We start from the raw sequence: 19,306 nt of genomic DNA on the forward strand, positions 1-19,306 counted from the left end.
AACCATGGAAAGGTAAGGATGAGGTTGCTTTATTATTTTATTTTTATTACAGGAGATCGTTGGCTTCAGCTGGAATGGGCGTGATGGTAAGTATGGTTTAATTTAGAACAATAAAGAATTGTGTCTTTATTTCAATTAAAGGACTTTATTCTGGGTGTTTGTGTTTTTTTTAACTTTGACTATGGGGTTAGTAATGGGGGTGTCTTATAGACGCCTCTCCATTACTAACCTGGGCTTGATGTCAGCTGGCATTATAAGCTAACATCAACCCCAGCCCTATTACCCCCTGCCACCGCACCAGGGCAGCGTGGAAGAGCGAGGCTAAGTGCCAGAATTGGCGCATCCTATGAATGCGCCATTTCTGGGGCGGCTGACGTCTGGTGTTTCTAGCCTGGGAGGGGGCCAATATTCATGGCTCCCTTCCTGGGCTATTAATATCAGCCCCCAGCTGTCTGCCTAGCCTTTGCTAGCTATTAAATTAGGGGGGACCCCACGTCATTTTTTTTGGGGGGTCCCCCATTTTAATAGCTAGTAAAGGCTATGTATTCAGCTGGGGGCTGATATTAGTAGCCTGGGAAGCTCCGTGGGTATTACCCCCTTCCCAGGCTTCAAACATCTGCCCCAGCTGTCTGCTTAACCTCCGCTAGAGCCTAAAATTAAGGGGAACCCCACGCCAATTTTTTTAATAATAAATCCTTTATTTTAATACTAAATGACAAGTACAGTAACCAACACTGTCACTGCACTTCATATATATGTGACTGACATGTTTCTATCTATCTAATCTATGTGTGAAGCTCTATTCTGTCTGTTATAAATTGTCGGGTACAGATGCTGAATTGCCGGCCGGCTTTCTAAAGAGACGGTGCATGAAAACACTATTATTTTTTTTAATAAATCCTTTACACTAAATGACAAGTACAGTAAGCAACACTGTCACTGTACTTCATATATATGTGACTGACATGTTTCTATCTATCTAATCTATGTGTGATTCTCTATTCCTTCTATTCTAAATTGTCGGGTACCGCTGCTGAATTGCCGGCCGGCTTTTTTAAAGAGACGGTGCATGAAAACACTATTATTTTTTTTGATAAATCCTTTACACTAAATGACAAGTACAGTAATCAACACTGTCACTGTACTTCATATATATGTGACTGACATGTTTCTATCTATCTAATCTATGTGTGATTCTCTATTCCTTCTATTCTAAATTGTCGGGTACCGCTGCTGAATTGCCGGCCGGCTTTTTTAAAGAGACGGTGCATGAAAACACTATTATTTTTTTTGATAAATCTTTTACGCTAAATGACAAGTACAGTAAGCAGCACTTTCACTGTACTTCGTATATATGTGGCTGACATGTTTATATCTATCTAATCTATGTGTGAAGCTATATTCTTTCGGTTCTAAATTGTCGGGTACCGGTGTATGCCGCTGCTGAATTGCCGGCTTTTCATGTTTCACTGTTGGCACTGTTCCCATCGATTTGGGCAATCACTGTAATGCCACAACCACCATGGCTGTGGCATTACAGTGAGTGGCAGACAATCCCTGCATGATTGGTGCTCTAAATAGCACCAGACATGCAGGACACGCTTTTGGTGCACGAACAGTTATCGAACATAACCTCGAACAGCCGAATTTTTTGCAAATCGTTCGGGTTCGTCGAACAACTCGAACACCGCCCAAAACAGCTCGAATTTGAGATTGGCGAACAGTTCTAGTCGAACACCGCTCATCTCTAGTGATAAGATCCCTTTCTTACGGCCACGCCAATCGCTACAAATTCCAGATGAGGCACAAAAACAGCAGGTGCTTCAACGGATATCAAGTGTTCCTTTAAGTGGGCTCTCCTCCACATCAACTTCAACATCACAAATACTCCAGTCCTCAAAGGTGTCACCCCAATCGCACTTGCTTCCTCACAGCTTCCAAATCTCCAGCTGCCCATCTGAGTATGAGGTAGAACAGATGGTTGAGTCTGCAGAGCTGTTTACTCATACTATAGCCTGGGAATCAGAGGTCGACTCCAGCGCTTCTGTGAATCCAGACGAGGAAATGATCTGCACTGATGCCCAGAATCTTTATGAGTCGGATCCAGGACCAGACGCAGAAGGATCTGACCATAATGTAGACCCTCATTCCCAAACTGTAACTCCTGTTGGTGGAGACAATGAGGAAGACGATGATAAGACTCAAATACCTGATTGGAGCTACAACTTTAGTTTTTTGTCAGGGCAGGAACAGGTTGGCTCTGAGGACGACGGGTGTGATAACGCACAGGGTGATGATGATGAGGTTGGAGATCCCACTTACTGTCAACCCACAGTCAGCCAAGAGATGAGGTCAGCAGAGGAGGTGGAGGAAGATGCTAGTGACGACGAGGTCAGGTTGCGCCTTCCTGGACAGAGACGTAGTACTGGAAGCACGTCAACAACTGCATCCTCAAACACAACTCTGCCTCTCACCACAAGTCGTGGTGGCTCTTCAGGTCGCATGGGTGCTAAGCCTTGCATAGCCTGGGCATTTTTTCAGATCGATAAAGATGACCCAACTCGTGTTATCTGTAACATTTGTCAGCAAAAGCTAAGTAGAGGCCAAAAAATACATAGTTTGAGTACTTCATGCATGAACCGGCACATGGACATGAAGCATAAGTTGCAGTGGGAAGCTCAGTGTGCTACAATGCGGCCTAGCCGGCCGGGCCAACCACCGTCTGCCATATCTTGTGCATCCGCGGCCTCTTCATCCTCTGTGACTGGGGGGACAGCAGTCACACCTGTTTTGGGGCGCAGACCTGCCACCTCTTTACCCGCAACAGCCAGCGTGATTGGCAGGTCATCATTTTCTTTGGAGGTGGTAACACCAGCTGGTGTTGAGCGCTGTCCGACAACGATAGCACCACCTTTGGATCAAGGCAACCTAACATGTCCGCCTGCATCTTCCTCACAGACCGGCAGTTTGCCGGGGACACCCTTATCAACCCTGTCTAAGCACAATAGCCAGCCCTCGGTCCCTCAGATGTGGACAAGTAAAAGACCATTTCCTCCTAGCCATGAGAAAGCTAAGAGGTTGAATTTCACCATCTGCAAGCTCTTGGCTACAGAAATGCTGCCTTTCCGCCTGGTGGACACAGAGGATTTTCGAGACCTTATGTCCGTCGCAGTGCCCCAGTACCAGATGCCCAGTCGGCACTACTTCTCAAAGAAAGGTGTGCCTGCGCTCCACCAGCATGTAGCACACAACATCACCGCTTCTTTGAGAAACTCTGTGTGTGACAGGGTGCATTTCACCACAGACACTTGGACGAGTAGGCATGGACAGGGGCGTTACATGTCGCTGACTGGGCACTGGGTAACTATGGTGACAGCAGGACAAGGGGCTGCTGTCCAAGTCTTGCCGTCCCCACGAGTTGTGCCTCAATCCTCTTTATGTCAAAGTTCCCCAACCTCCTCTCGGTCTTCCACCTGCACCCAAAGCCTGTCTGGTCATGCCACAAGCTTTCTAACTGCGCAGAAGGGATCCTGCACACCTCCTTACTATGCTGGCAGTAGGGCTCAACGTCATCAGGTGGTTTTTACATTGAAATGTCTGGGAAATGTGAGTCACACAGCTGAGGAGTTGTGGTGAGCTCTGGAGAACCAATTTCATGAATGGTTGTCTCCACTGGACCTGAAACCAGGGAAGGCCGTGTGCGACAATGCTGCAAACCTGGGTGCGGCCCTTCGCCGGGGCAATGTCACACACATGCCTTGTATGGCTCACGTGTTGAACCTCGTTGTCCAGCAATTTTTAGCCCACTATCCCAGACTAGATGGCCTTCTGCAGAGGGCACGGTCGCTGTGTGTTCACTTCCGCCGTTCGCATCCCGCAGCTCAGCGACTTACATCTCTACAGAAGTCGTTGGGCCTGCCACTTCACCGGCTAAAATGCGATGTGCCTACCCGGTGGAATTCAACTCTGCACATGTTGCAGCGACTGTGGCAGCACCGACAAGCCCTGGTGCAATACGTTCTGACGTATAGCCTGGGCCAACGAGATTCAGACGTGGGGCAAATCACGCTGGAGGAGTGGTCTCAGATCAGGGACCTATGCACCCTTCTGCACAGTTTTGAAATGGCGACGAAGATGTTTAGTGCTGACGATGCCATTATCAGCATGACTATTCCGGTGATTTACATGCTGGAGCACATGTTAAACAGAATTCGGAGTCAGGTGGTGGCACAAGAGGAGGTGGAGGAAGTAGAGGAGGAGGAGTTGTATGCGGAAGGGCTAACATCTGCAAGGTCCAGACGGTCGGCAGCACCAAGGCGGCAGGCATGTGAGGGTGGGGGAGATGGTTTTACCAGGGCGCATGGTAGCAGCCAAACTAGTGAGGAAGGTGCAGGAGCCCAGGAAGAAGTGGAGGACGAACTGATGGAAGACTCATCAGATGAGGGAGACCTTGATCACATTTCTGTTGTGCGAGGTTGGGGGGAGAGGACAGAGGAAGGAAGCATGATTGTTACCTCGCCACCAACACAACAGGGACTTGGTGCTCCTGGATGCGCAACACACATGAGTGCCTTCTTGCTGCACTACCTGCAACATGACCCTCGAATTGTGAGAATTAGAAATAATCCTGACTACTGGGTTGCCACACTGTTAGATCCCCGGTACAAAAGTAAATTTGCAGAAATTATTCCTGCCATAGAAAGGGATGCACGCATGCAGGAGTATCAGCAGAGACTGTTGCAGAATCTTACATGTGCTTTTCCACAAAATACCAGTGGTGCACGTAGTGAATCTCACAGTTCCAACTTGCCAACCGTGGGACCGTCAAGTGTTCAGCACTCAAACCGTAACAGAACCACAGTATCTGCTGGTAACATCAATTTTGCGGAATCATTTCACCACTTTTTTAGCCCATCCTTTGCAAGGCCACAGGAGACAAGAAGTCTGACACATAGTCAACGCCTAGAGACGATGGTACAGAAGTATCTCCAAGTAAACATTGAAGCCACGACTGTGTCACTGGACCCTTGCTCTTTTTGGGCTTCCAATCTGGATAAATGGCCGGAGCTAGCCACTTACGCCTTGGAGATCTTGTCATGCCCTGCAGCCAGCGTTCTGTCTGAACGTGTGTTCAGCGCTGTTGGTGGTGTGCTGACAGATAAGCGCACGCGGCTCTCCACTGATAATGTAGACAGACTCACGTTCATAAAGATGAACAAATCATGGATCCGAAATGACTTTTCTACCCCTGTGTCATCCTGGGGAGAGTAAAAGCTTGATGATTGGTTAAAATCACCCTACCAACCGTTTTAAGCTTTCAAATTACTAATCATGTTTATCTGTATCTTGACTGGAAAATAATTTGGGCTTTGTAGCAGTGTGCAGCACTGATCCTATTAGGCCATCTATACTAAAGCTTCACCAGATTTAAAATTAATAATAATTTTTAGCTGCATCTAGTCCGGAAAATAATTTTGGGGCTCCGAGATGCGCAAGACACATAAGTGCCTTCTTGCTGCACTACCTGCAGCATGACCCTCATATTGTCAGAATTCGAAGTAATCATGACTACTGGGTTGCCACACTCTTAGATCCCCCAAACTTTTCGATCAACCTTTTCATTTTAATAAAGACCAAAAAACTGGTCATTTTTGAAATTATAAGCATTAGCAGGTTGTTAGAAACTGAAATCAAACAGTTTTCAACTCAAAACTTTATTCTAGGTGATGTTACATTTTCACATAGGACCCCTTGTTCGAAAGGAGCTTCTGAACTCTCTCGTCCATTGAATTTGTCAGGTTTTGGATGGTTTCTGCTTCAATTGTTTTGCATGAGGACAGAATACCCTCCCAGAGCTGTTGCTTAGATGTGAACTGCCTCCCGCCATCATAGACACTCCTTTTAATGATGCTCCAAAGGTTCTGAATGGGGTAGAGGTCAGGGGAGCATGGGGGTCACACCATAAGTTTGTCCCCTTTTATGCCCATATCAGCCAGAGATGCAGATGTTTTATGTGCAGCATGAGATGGTGCATTATCATGCAGAAAAATGATCTTGCTGTGAAATACACGGTTCTTCTTCTTGAACCATGGCAGGAAGTGCTGTTTGAGAAAATCCACATACATTATGGAGTTCATCTTTAGCGCCTTCAGGGATCCTAAAGGGGCCGACAATCTCTCTCCCCATGATTCCAGCCCAAAACATTACTCCACCTCCTCCTTGTTGGTGCTGTAGCCGTGTTTGCGTGGGGTGTCCATCAACCAGCCATCCTCCACTCCATCCATCTGGACCATCGAGCGCTGCACGGCACTCATCCGTGAACAAAACAGTTTTGAAATCAGTCTTCATGTAATGTTTGGCCCACTGGAGCCGTTTCTGCTTGTGTGAAGTGGATAGAGGAGGTCGACAGGATGGCGTATGCACAGCTGCAAACCTCTGAAGGACCCTGCATCTTGTTGTTCGGGGGACGTTGGAGGCACAAGCAGCTTCAAAAACTTGTCTGCTGCTATGACAAGGCTTTTTTGCCGCTGCTCTTTCAACCTGACGTAATTGCCTGTAGGAAAGTGTCCTCAATTTGCCCTTATCAGCACGCACACGTGTGTACTGTGAATCAGCTACATACTTCTTGATTGCCAAGACACTTCATCCTGATCATCGCACAATGTTGATTGTAGTCATGCCTTAACCTAAACACTCCACAATTTGTTGCTTCTCAGCAGCCGACACATCCTTTTTCTTTCCCATTTTGGCAGAAAATGTAGGCTGCTTAATAATGTGAGACAGCCTTCTTAAGTAGTCTTGCCTTTCATTGGACACAGCTGCCAAACTAATTAGCACAGGTGTCTGCAATTGCTTACAGTGATATAAAGAGCCCTGACACACATCACCATCAATGAGTTTAACTGACAAACAAACAAATTCTTCCCTTATCACTCCTAAACACTTTTTGCATAATAATTTGGAACGCAGTGTACATGTGCTTTTCCACAAAACACCAGTGGTTCACGTAGTGAATCTTACAGTTCTAACTTGCCAACCGTGGTCTGTATGGAGTTGTTCAATAAAGGGCCCAAAATTAAGATAACATAGATGAGAGAGGTCTCTATGAATAGGAATTCCTAAGTATTTGATACCCTGTGAGGGCCAGGCAAAGGGAAAGTTGGACTGGATGGAATCCTATATGAATTTGGGGAGGGAGACATCGAGGGCCTCAGACTTCGCTGCATTGATTTTAAAATTTGACCATGTAACAAAGTGATCTATTTCAGCCATAACAGCATGGATGGATATATGTGATTGAGTGATATATACTAGGACATCATCAGCAAATAGAGAGCACTTGTACTCGGTGCCTCCCACCTCAATCCACCTAATATTGGGGTTATGGCGAATTGATGAGAGCAGGTGCTCCATCACTAGGATGTATAAGAGAGGGGACAGAGGACATCCCTGCCTTGTCCCATTGGTGATTGTGAAAGGTGATGAAAATGTTCTGACGCACCCCCTGGGCCTTGGGACACCCGGAGCCGGACCCTTTTTGGTGGATGCTGGTGGTTGTAGTCTTCGTGGCGGCGACCCGGTTCCGTGGCTCAGGGTGGTCAAACCAGTGGCGGAACTATTTATGTGGTTTTGATGTTTAAATGTCCGACTACACCACCCGTGGATTGCGGTCAGAGTGAACCGCTGCTACAGGGCAGACCGCTGAGGCTGGTGTTGTGGGTGCAGCAGAGCGTAGCATAACTCCCCACGGGAGGAGTATAGCCTCAGGGCAGTGTATGCGGAGGATGGGGGTGATGGTGCAGGGCAGCAGCAGTAACGACACGGAGTCAGTGATGCAGTTCAGGGCCTTTACTCACAGTTCTTATTATCCAGACCACGTCTGCAGGTAACGGCTGCCCACGTCGTACTGTGCTCACCAGGTGAGGGGCTCAGACAACTCCCAGATAACTTTGGAGCGCTTCACAGGACCCCCTTTGTGTGTCCTTTGTCTGGCCTTTCTTACCAACACTTCTGTCCGGCTGCCTCGGGCCTCCTCTTGGTAAACTTGGCGCCAGTTTCCCTGACCCTATGTGGTGCCTTCCTAGCGGGTGTAGCGAGGGGCTGCGCCACATAAAATGTCACAGCCTCTGGTTTCTAGCTGAGGGTCGTTTCCTGCCTCCACTAGTTTCGGGGACCAGTCTCCCCCTTTGGCCTGACCCCTCCACGCAGGTGGATTCGGGCGTGAGGTGGCGACTCGCCCGTCCGCACCCCTGGGATCCCTTCATTCCTCGTTCCTGGAGCCTTCTCCGCTCCTCTTCCTTCCTTCTCCCTCTTCCAGGCCTGGGCCTCTGTTACTAGGCCCGCCTCCGGAGCAGAGCTCATGCAGAGCCCCTGCTCCCTGCCACTTCTGCTCAGACTTCTCTGCACTGAACTAAGATGGTGCCCACCTTTTATACTCCCTTCTCAATGCACCCAGGAACTGCTTCCTCCCTGCTCCTGCACTACAGGGTTCCCCTTCCTCAGTGTTCCCTCCCCCCACTCCAGCCAGGGACAGGGACTGTGGTGCCCATCTCAGAGGCATATTGGTCGCCCTGCCCCACGGCAATGTGGTGTAATGCATGCAGGTGTCGGGTCCTGATCCACACTCCATCCTTACCTGAGAGTGAGATATCACACCTCTGGGTGAGGTGCAATACCTCTGTAGCAACCGAGCCCTCAGGGTGCTACAGTTCCATTTATATTCAGCCTAGGTGACGTATTGTGATACAGGGCCGTGATTTTGGCTATAAAAGGGTCCCCTAGACCCCTACCCCAAGCTTTTTAAGAGAATCATATATGGCGTGCCAGGAGACTCTATGGAATGCTTTCTCAGCATCCAACGAGAGTATCTAATTACAAATTTTTAACTGCATCTAGCCCAGGAAATACTTTGTGCCTAGTAGCAGTGTCTGCTATTCAGCGGATTATCCCGGCTGTTAAGCAAGCTACACCACCTGTAGTTTGGACACTTAATTTTTTCAAAGGAAATGCTTCGGGACCACGGGATACTCAGTGAAGAGCATCAGGAGGCACCCCAAGGCATAGGGGCTGGGACTGGCAGTAGGATGCCTTGCGGTGGACAGCCGAGCTCGATCCTTATAAAAGCTTTTTAACTGCAGCAGCTTTAGTGGACGCTACTGGAGCTGGAATTACGCGGCTGCTGGCATGAGACTTGCCCTCCAATAGATCCTTGTAAATGGATTTAAAGTGTATTCATTCAAATTAGAGAGACAATTTAAATGAAAAAGCTTAGCACTGCCTCCACCACAGGGGGGCTCGCTCGACCCACCAGCGGACAGGCACCAGTATTGGGAGAGGGGTGCTGGCCGTCAGGGTTCACCGCGGCTCTGGCACAAACCCGGCGACACGGAGGTGGCACGGGCAGGAGCGGACTGAACGTGTCGGCTTCTCACTTTTTGGATTTTAGAAGGGCATGACATGCCTATATCTGTGTCTCCCCCTCCTTTTACTCCTCCACCTCTTTTCTTTTCGCATGACTATATGTACTTGTCACTTTTCCATGTGTTAGTTGTGTCTTCTGAGCAGTTTGTCAGCTTTTGGACACCTTTGAAGGTGTTTTCTATGTGTTTCTATGTGTTTTTGTTTGCCTGCCATTGGTTTTAACGGTGTTCGAAGGCGTTCGATGAACAGTTCGACGAACAGTTCGGCGAACACACGGGTGTTCGACGAACCGAACCGAACTCGAACACTACGGGGGTGGCTCAACACTAGTGTAGTAGTGTTCGGTTCGTCGAACACCCGTGTGTTCGCCGAACTGTTCGTCGAACTGTTCGTCGAACGCCTTCGAACACCGTTAAAACCAATGGCAGGCAAACAAAAACACATAGAAACACATAGAAAACACCTTCAAAGGTGTCCAAAAGCTGACAAACTGCTCAGAAGACACAACTAACACATGGAAAAGTGACAAGTACATATAGTCATGAGAAAAGAAAAGAGGTGGAGGAGTAAAAGGAGGGGGAGACACAGATATAGGCATGTCATGCCCTTCTAAAATCCAAAAAGGGTCCGGCTCCGGGTGTCCCAAGGCCCAGGGAGTGCATCAGAACATTTTCATCACCTTTCACAATCACCAATGGGACAAGGCAGGGATGTCCTCTGTCCCCTCTCTTATACATCCTAGTGACGGAGCACCTGCTCTCATCAATTCGCCATAACCCCAATATTAGGTGGATTGAGGTGGGAGGCACCGAGTACAAGTGCTCTCTATTTGCTGATGATGTCCTAGTATATATCACTCAATCACATATATCCATCCATGCTGTTATGGCTGAAATAGATCACTTTGTTACATGGTCAAATTTTAAAATCAATGCAGCGAAGTCTGAGGCCCTCGATGTCTCCCTCCCCAAATCCATATAGGATTCCATCCAGTCCAACTTTCCCTTTGCCTGGCCCTCACAGGGTATCAAATACTTAGGAATTCCTATTCATAGAGACCTCTCCCATCTATGTTATCTTAATTTTGGGCCCTTTATTGAACAACTCCATACAGACCACGGTTGGCAAGTTAGAACTGTAAGATTCACTACGTGAACCACTGGTGTTTTGTGGAAAAGCACATGTACACTGTGTTCCAAATTATTATGCAAAAAGTGTTTAGGAGTGATAAGGGAAGAATTTGTTTGTTTGTCAGTTAAACTCATTGATGGTGATGTGTGTCAGGGCTCTTTATATCACTGTAAGCAATTGCAGACACCTGTGCTAATTAGTTTGGCAGGTGTGTCCAATGAAAGGCAAGACTACTTAAGAAGGCTGTCTCACATTATTAAGCAGCCTACATTTTCTGCCAAAATGGGAAAGAAAAAGGATGTGTTGGCTGCTGAGAAGCAACAAATTGTGGAGTGTTTAGGTCAAGGCATGACTACAATCAACATTGTGCGATGATCAGGATGAAGTGTCTTGGCAATCAAGAAGTATGTAGCTGATTCACAGTACACACGTGTGCGTGCTGATAAGGGCAAATTGAGGACTTTTTCCTACAGGCAATTACGTCAGGTTAAAAGAGCAGCGGCAAAAAAGCCTTGTCATAGCAGCAGACAAGTTTTTGATGCTGCTGGTGCCTCCAACGTCCCCCGAACAACAAGATGCAGGTTCATTCAGAGGTTTGCAGCTGTGCATACGCCATCCTGTCGACCTCCTCTATCCACTTCACACAAGCAGAAACGGCTCCAGTGGGCTAAACATTACATGAAGACTGATTTCAAAACTGTTTTGTTCACGGATGAGTGCCGTGCAGCGCTCGATGGTCCAGATGGATGGAGTGGAGGATGGCTGGTTGATGGATACCCCACGCAAACACGGCTACAGCGCCAACAAGGAGGAGGTGGAGTAATGTTTTGGGCTGGAATCATGGGGAGAGAGATTGTCGGCCCCTTTAGGATCCCTGAAGGCGCTAAAGATGAACTCCATAATGTATGTGGATTTTCTCAAACAGCACTTCCTGCCATGGTTCAAGAAGAAGAACCGTGTATTTCACAGCAAGATCATTTTTTTGCATGATAATGCACCATCTCATGCTGCACATAAAACATCTTCATCTCTGGCTGATATGGGCATAAAAGGGGACAAACTTATAGTGTGACCCCCATGCTCCCCTGACCTCTACCCCATTCAGAACCTCTGGAGCATCATCAAAAGGAGTGTCTATGATGGCGGGAGGCAGTTCACATCTAAGCAACAGCTCTGGGAGGGTATTCTGTCCTCATGCAAAACAATTGAAGCAGAAACCATCCAAAACCTGACAAATTCAATGGACGAGAGAGTTCAGAAGCTCCTTTCGAACAAGGGGTCCTATGTGAAAATGTAACATCACCTAGAATAAAGTTTTGAGTTGAAAACTGTTTGATTTCAGTTTCTAATAACCTGCTAATGCTTATAATTTCAAAAATGACAATTTTTTTGGTCTTTATTAAAATGAAAAGGTTGATCGAAAAGTTTGGGGGATCTAAGAGTGTGGCAACCCAGTAGTCATGATTACTTAGAATTCTGACAATATGAGGGTCATGTTGCAGGTAGTGCAGCAAGAAGGCACTTATGTGTCTTGCGCATCTCGGAGCCCAAAATTATTTTACGGGCTAGATGCAGCTAAAAATTATTATTAATTTTAAATCTGGTGGAGCTTAGTATAGATGGCCTAATAGGATCAGTGCTGCACACTGCTACAAAGCCCAAATTATTTTCCAGCCAAGATACAGATAAACATGATTAGTAATTTTAAATCTGGTGGAGCTTATTATAGATGGCCTAATAGAATCAGTGCTGCACACTGCTACAAAGCCCAAATTATTTTCCAGCCAAGATACAGATAAACATGATTAGTAATTTGAAAGCTTAAAACGGTTGGTAGGGTGATTTTAACCAATCATCAAGCTTTTACTCTCCCCAGGATGACACAGGGGTAGAAAAGTCGTTTCGGATCCATGATTTGTTCATCTTTATGAACGTGAGTCTGTCTACATTATCAGTGGAGAGCCGCGTGCGCTTATCTGTCAGCACACCACCAGCAGCGCTGAACACACTTTCAGACAGAACGCTGGCTGCGGGGCATGACAAGATCTCCAAGGCATAAGTGGCTAGCTCCGGCCATTTATCCAGATTGGAAGCCCAAAAAGAGCAAGGGTCCAGTGACACAGTCATGGCTTCAATGTTTACTTGGAGATACTCCTGTACCATCGTCTCTAGGCGTTGACTGTGTGTCAGACTTCTTGTCTCCTGTGGCCTTGCAAAGGATGGGCTAAAAAAGTGGTGAATAGTGTTGAGCGATACCTTCCGATATCGGGAAATATCGGATCGGATTGGATCGGACCGATACCGAAAAAGTATCGGATATCGCCGATTCCGATACCGGAAACCAATGCAAGTCAATGGGACATAAATATCGGAATTAAAATAAACCCTTTCTTTCCTTGTAGGTTAATTCTACATGAAGGAAAACAACTAAGAATAATGTAGAATGTATTGGGGGAGGTGGGGGAGACAATAAAGGCATAGAGGTTTAGCCCAGTCAAATGGAATAGCAGGAATTACTATTTTTTTAAGATGTTCTGAGTTACGGAAATATTAACTATGTTAAGTATTTTTATATTTTGTCAGATATTTATGTTTCACTACTTCCATGCTCTTCACCTTCTTTTTTACTGCTCCCACACTTTCTCCTTCATCATCCTCAGCATCTTTTTCATCCACTTCTTCTTCACCTTCTTCTTCTTCACCTTCTTCGTATTATTCTTTTTTTTACATTCTTCATATTCTACTTCTTCATCTTCTTCATATTCTTCTTCTTCATCATATTCTTATTTGTGACAGGCATTCCTGTAGTTGTTATCTATAAAAGGTTGGACATTACACCTTTCGTTCTGCCCGTCACAAAAGATTCACAACAGGATTTGTCCGCGTTCAGTTTGGCCTGCAGCAGCAGGTCTTTTCCAGGGGCACCACGAGGAGGAACGGACTCACCCCCATACACTGCTTAGTCATATTCTGCTTATAATTTAGATATTATCTTTTGCTCTGAATTTTAATCTTATGCTTAATGTTCTTCCGCTTTTTGTTCTGCAGCTTCTTGTATTTCTGCTTCTTGGTTTTCTGTCTCTTGTTCTTCTGTATCTTGGTACTTGTCTTCTCTTCTTTGTCCTCTTGGTCAACTTCTTCAGGGTCATCTTCTTGGTCTTCTTCAGGGTGGTCTTCAGGGTGGTCGTCTTCCGGGTCCTCGTCTTCTTCGGGTTGGTCTTCTGGGTCCTCGTCTTCGGGGTCCTCGTCTTCTTCGGGGTGGTCTTCAGGGTCCTCGTCTTCTTCGGGGTGGTCTTCAGGGTCCTCGTCTTCTTCGGGGTGGTCTTCAGGGTCCTCGTCTTCAGGGTCCTCGTCTTCTTCGGGGTGGTCTTCAGGGTCCTCGTCTTCAGGGTCGTCGTCTTCGGGGTCCTCGTCTTCTTCGGGTTGGTCTTCAGGGTCCTCGTCTTCAGGGTCCTCGTCAGGGAGATCCAGAGTGATTACCAAGAACCATTTCAAAAAGCTTGAACTTGGAAATGTAGCAGAAAGTACAAGAAGGCTGAGGAACTACCGAGGACCAGCTGACTGTACTGGAACCCGGATGGGTAGCAGAAGGTACAAGAGCCAATGGAACTACCGAGGACCAGCTGATGTTACTGGAACTCGGTTACTAAGCAGGAGGTACCTGTGCCAGAAAGCACTACCAAGGACCAGCAGACGTTGGTGGAACTTGGATACCGAGAAGGAGGCACCTAATCCAAAGGCACTGCCGAGAACCAGCTGACGGTACTGGAACCCGGATGGGTAGCAGAAGGTACCCATGTAAAAAAAAGTTCAAGGCCGCGAGCCGGCCGCAGTTACCAAAACCCACAGTCCTACAGGGGGTGCTTGTCCTATTGGCACTATGGAACCAGCCTTCATTGCCAGATCCCGCAGCCCACATAGGAGTCACCTAAACTGCAGGCACCATAGAGTCGGCTAACCCGACCGCAACACGACAGGACAACGCATTGGAGGCAAAGTGACGTTGACACTACCCGGAAATAGCTGGCGTGCTGGAACCAGGCTGGGCAGGAGGGAGTACCCGTGCCAAAGACACTGCCGAGAACCAGCTGACGGTACTGGAACCCGGATGGGTAGCAGAAGATACAAGAACAAATGGAACTACCGAGGACCAGCTGACGGTACTGGAACCCGGATGGGTAGCAGAAGGTACAAGAGCCAATGGAACTACCGAGGACCAGCTGATGTTACTGGAACTCGGTTACTAAGCAGGAGGTACCTGTGCCAGAAAGCACTACCAAGGACCAGCAGACGTTGGTGGAACTTGGATACCGAGAAGGAGGCACCTAATCCAAAGGCACTGCCGAGAACCAGCTGACGGTACTGGAACTCGGATGGGTAGGGGAAGGTACCCATGTAAAAAAAAGTTCAAGGCCGCGAGCCGGCCGCAGTTACCAAAACCCACAGTCCTACAGGGGGTGCTTGTCCTATTGGCACTATGGAACCAGCCTTCATTGCCAGATCCCGCAGCCCACATAGGAGTCACCTAAACTGCAGGCACCATAGAGTCGGCTAACCCGACCGCAACACGACAGGACAACGCATTGGAGGCAAAGTGACGTTGACACTACCCAGAAACAGCTGGCGTGCTGGAACCAGGCTGGGCAGGAGGGAGTACCCGTGCCAAAGTCACTGCCGAGAACCAGCTGACGGTACTGGAACCCGGATGGGTAGCAGAAGGTACAAGAGCCAATGGAACTGCCGAGAACCAGCTGGCGGTGCTGGAGCCCAGGGTAAATACTAAAAACAGAGGAGCCAGAGGTGTATTTGGAGGAGGTTTTAAATCCTAGTACAGTGGATGTGGACAAAGCAGGAGAATTTGCCGGACACACAGCTGGGGATCAGCTGACGTTACTGAACCCCAATTACACTGGAGCAAGCGTTGACTGTGCAGACGGCACTTCTGAGCAGCAACTAGCGGTATTGGAGCCCAGGGTAAATACTAAAAATGGAGGAGCCAGAGGTGTATTTGGAGGAGGTTTTAAATCCGTAGTACAGTGGATGTGGGCAAAGCAGGAGAATTTGCCGGACACACAGCTGGGGATCAGCTGACGTTACTGAACCCCAATAACACTGGAGCAAGCGTTGACTGTGCAGACGGCACTTCTGAGCAGCAACTAGCGGTATTGGAGCCCAGGGTAAATACTAAAAACGGAGGAGCCAGAGGTGTATTTGGAGGAGGTTTTAAATCCGTAGTACAGTGGATGTGGACAAAGCAGGAGAATTTGCCGGACACACAGCTGGGGATCAGCTGACATTACTGAACCCCAATAACACCGCAGCAAGTGTTGACTGTGCAGACGGCACTTCTGAGCGCCAACTGGCGGTGTTGGAGCCCAGGGATAAGAATGAAAACAGAGAGGAGCCAGAGGTGTAATTGGAGCAAGTTTTAAATAAGTAGCACAGTGAATATGGACAGAGCAGGAGAAATTGCCGTGAACACAGCAGGGGAACAGCTGACGTTACTGAACCCCAATAACACCGCAGCAAGTGTTGACTGTGCAGACGGCACTTCTGAGCGCCAACTGGAGGTGTTGGAGCCCAGGGATAAGAATGAAAACAGAGGAGCCAGAGGTGTAATTGGAGCAACTTTAAAATGTGTAGTACAGTGGATGTGGACAAAGCAGGAGAAATTGCCGTCCGCACAGCAGGTGAACAGCTGACGTTACCGAACCCCAATAACAGGGCAGCAAGTGTTGACTGTGCAGACAGCACTTCCGAGCACCAACTGGCGGTGCTGGAGCCCAGGGATAAGAATAAAAACAGAGAGGAGCCAGAGGTGTAATTGGAGCAGGTTTTAAATAAGTAGCACAGTGAATATGGACAGAGCAGGAGAAATTGCCGTGAACACAGCAGGGGAACAGCTGACGTTACTGAACCCCAATAACACCGCAGCAAGTGTTGACTGTGCAGACGGCACTTCTGAGCGCCAACTGGCGGTGTTGGAGCCCAGGGATAAGAATGAAAACAGAGGAGCCAGAGGTGTAATTGGAGCAACTTTAAAATGTGTAGTACAGTGGATGTGGACAAAGCAGGAGAAATTGCCGTCCGCACAGCAGGGGAACAGCTGACGTTACTGAACCCCAATAACACCGCAGCAAGTGTTGACTGTGCAGACGGCACTTCCGAGCGCCAACTGGCGGTGCTGGAGCCCAGGGATAAGAATGAAAACAGAGGAGCCAGAGGTGTAATTGGAGCAACTTTAAAATGTGTAGTACAGTGGATGTGGACAAAGCAGGAGAAATTGCCGTCCGCACAGCAGGGGAACAGCTGACGTTACCGAACCCCAATAACACGGCAGCAAGTGTTGACTGTGCAGACGGCACTTCCGAGCGCCAACTGGCGGTGCTGGAGCCCAGGGATAAGAATGAAAACAGAGGAGCCAGAGGTGTAATTGGAGCAACTTTAAAATGTGTAGTACAGTGGATGTGGACAAAGCAGGAGAAATTGCCGTCCGCACAGCAGGGGAACAGCTGACGTTACCGAACCCCAATAACACCGCAGCAAGTGTTGACTGTGCAGACGGCACTTCCGAGCGCCAACTGGCGGTGCTGGAGCCCAGGGATAAGAATGAAAACAGAGGAGCCAGAGGTGTAATTGGAGCAACTTTAAAATGTGTAGTACAGTGGATGTGGACAAAGCAGGAGAAATTGCCGTCCGCACAGCAGGGGAACAGCTGACTTTACTGAACCCCAATAATACCGCAGCAAGTGTTGACTGTGCAGACGGCACTTCTGAGCGCCAACTGGCGGTGTTGGAGCCCAGGGATAAGAATAAAAACAGAGAGGAGCCAGAGGTGTAATTGGAGCAAGTTTTAAATAAGTAGCACAGTGAATATGGACAGAGCAGGAGAAATTGCCGTGAACACAGCAGGGGAACAGCTGACGTTACTGAACCCCAATAACACCGCAGCAAGTGTTGACTGTGCAGACGGCACTTCTGAGCGCCAACTGGCGGTGTTGGAGCCCAGGGATAAGAATGAAAACAGAGGAGCCAGAGGTGTAATTGGAGCAACTTTAAAATGTGTAGTACAGTGGATGTGGACAAAGCAGGAGAAATTGACGTCCGCACAGCAGGGGAACAGCTGACGTTACCGAACCCCAATAACACGGCAGCAAGTGTTGACTGTGCAGACAGCACTTCCGAGCGCCAACTGGCGGTGCTGGAGCCCAGGGATAAGAATGAAAACAGAGGAGCCAGAGGTGTAATTGGAGCAACTTTAAAATGTGTAGTACAGTGGATGTGGACAAAGCAGGAGAAATTGCCGTCCGCACAGCAGGGGAACAGCTGACGTTACCGAACCCCAATAACACGGCAGCAAGTGTTGACTGTGCAGACAGCACTTCCGAGCGCCAACTGGCGGTGCTGGAGCCCAGGGATAAGAATAAAAACAGAGAGGAGCCAGAAGTGTAATTGGAGCAAGTTTTAAATAAGTAGCACAGTGAATATGGACAGAGCAGGAGAAATTGCCGTGAACACAGCAGGGTAACAGCTGACGTTACTGAACCCCAATAACACCGCAGCAAGTGTTGACTGTGCAGACGGCACTTCTGAGCGCCAACTGGCGGTGTTGGAGCCCAGGGATAAGAATGAAAACAGAGGAGCCAGAAGTGTAATTGGAGCAACTTTAAAATGTGTAGTACAGTGGATGTGGACAAAGCAGGAGAAATTTCCGTCCGCACAGCAGGAGAACAGCTGACTTTACCGAACCCCAATAACACCGCAGCAAGTGTTGACTGTGCAGACGGCACTTCCGAGCGCCAACTGGCGGTGCTGGAGCCCAGGGATAAGAATGAAAACAGAGGAGCCAGAGGTGTAATTGGAGCAACTTTAAAATGTGTAGTACAGTGGATGTGGACAAAGCAGGAGAAATTGCCGTCCGCACAGCAGGGGAACAGCTGACGTTACCGAACCCCAATAACACGGCAGCAAGTGTTGACTGTGCAGACAGCACTTCCGAGCGCCAACTGGCGGTGCTGGAGCCCAGGGATAAGAATAAAAACAGAGCGGAGCCAGAGGTGTAATTGGAGCAAGTTTTAAATAAGTAGCACAGTGAATATGGACAGAGCAGGAGAAATTGCCGTGAACACAGCAGGGGAACAGCTGACGTTACTGAACCCCAATAACACCGCAGCAAGTGTTGACTGTGCAGACGGCACTTCCGAGCGCCAACTGGCGGTGTTGGAGCCCAGGGATAAGAATGAAAACAGAGAGGAGCCAGAGGTGTAATTGGAGCAAGTTTTAAATAAGTAGCACAGTGAATATGGACAGAGCAGGAGAAATTGCCGTGAACACAGCAGGGGAACAGCTGACGTTACTGAACCCCAATAACACCGCAGCAAGTGTTGACTGTGCAGACGGCACTTCTGAGCGCCAACTGGTGGTGTTGGAGCCCAGGGATAAGAATGAAAAGAGGAGCCAGAGGTGTAATTGGAGCAACTTTAAAATGTGTAGTACAGTGGATGTGGACAAAGCAGGAGAAATTGCCGTCCGCACAGCAGGGGAACAGCTGACGTTACCGAACCCCAATAACACGGCAGCAAGTGTTGACTGTGCAGACAGCACTTCCGAGCGCCAACTGGCGGTGCTGGAGCCCAGGGATAAGAATGAAAACAGAGGAGCCAGAGGTGTAATTGGAGCAACTTTAAAAGGTGTAGTACAGTGGATGTGGACAAAGCAGGAGAAATTGACGTCCGCACAGCAGGGGAACAGCTGA

Source organism: Phyllobates terribilis, unplaced genomic scaffold (genome assembly GCF_046119375.1).
Source record: "Phyllobates terribilis strain yellow unplaced genomic scaffold, ASM4611937v1 Scaffold_2__4_contigs__length_985480577, whole genome shotgun sequence".
Classification (NCBI taxonomy): domain Eukaryota; kingdom Metazoa; phylum Chordata; class Amphibia; order Anura; family Dendrobatidae; genus Phyllobates; species Phyllobates terribilis.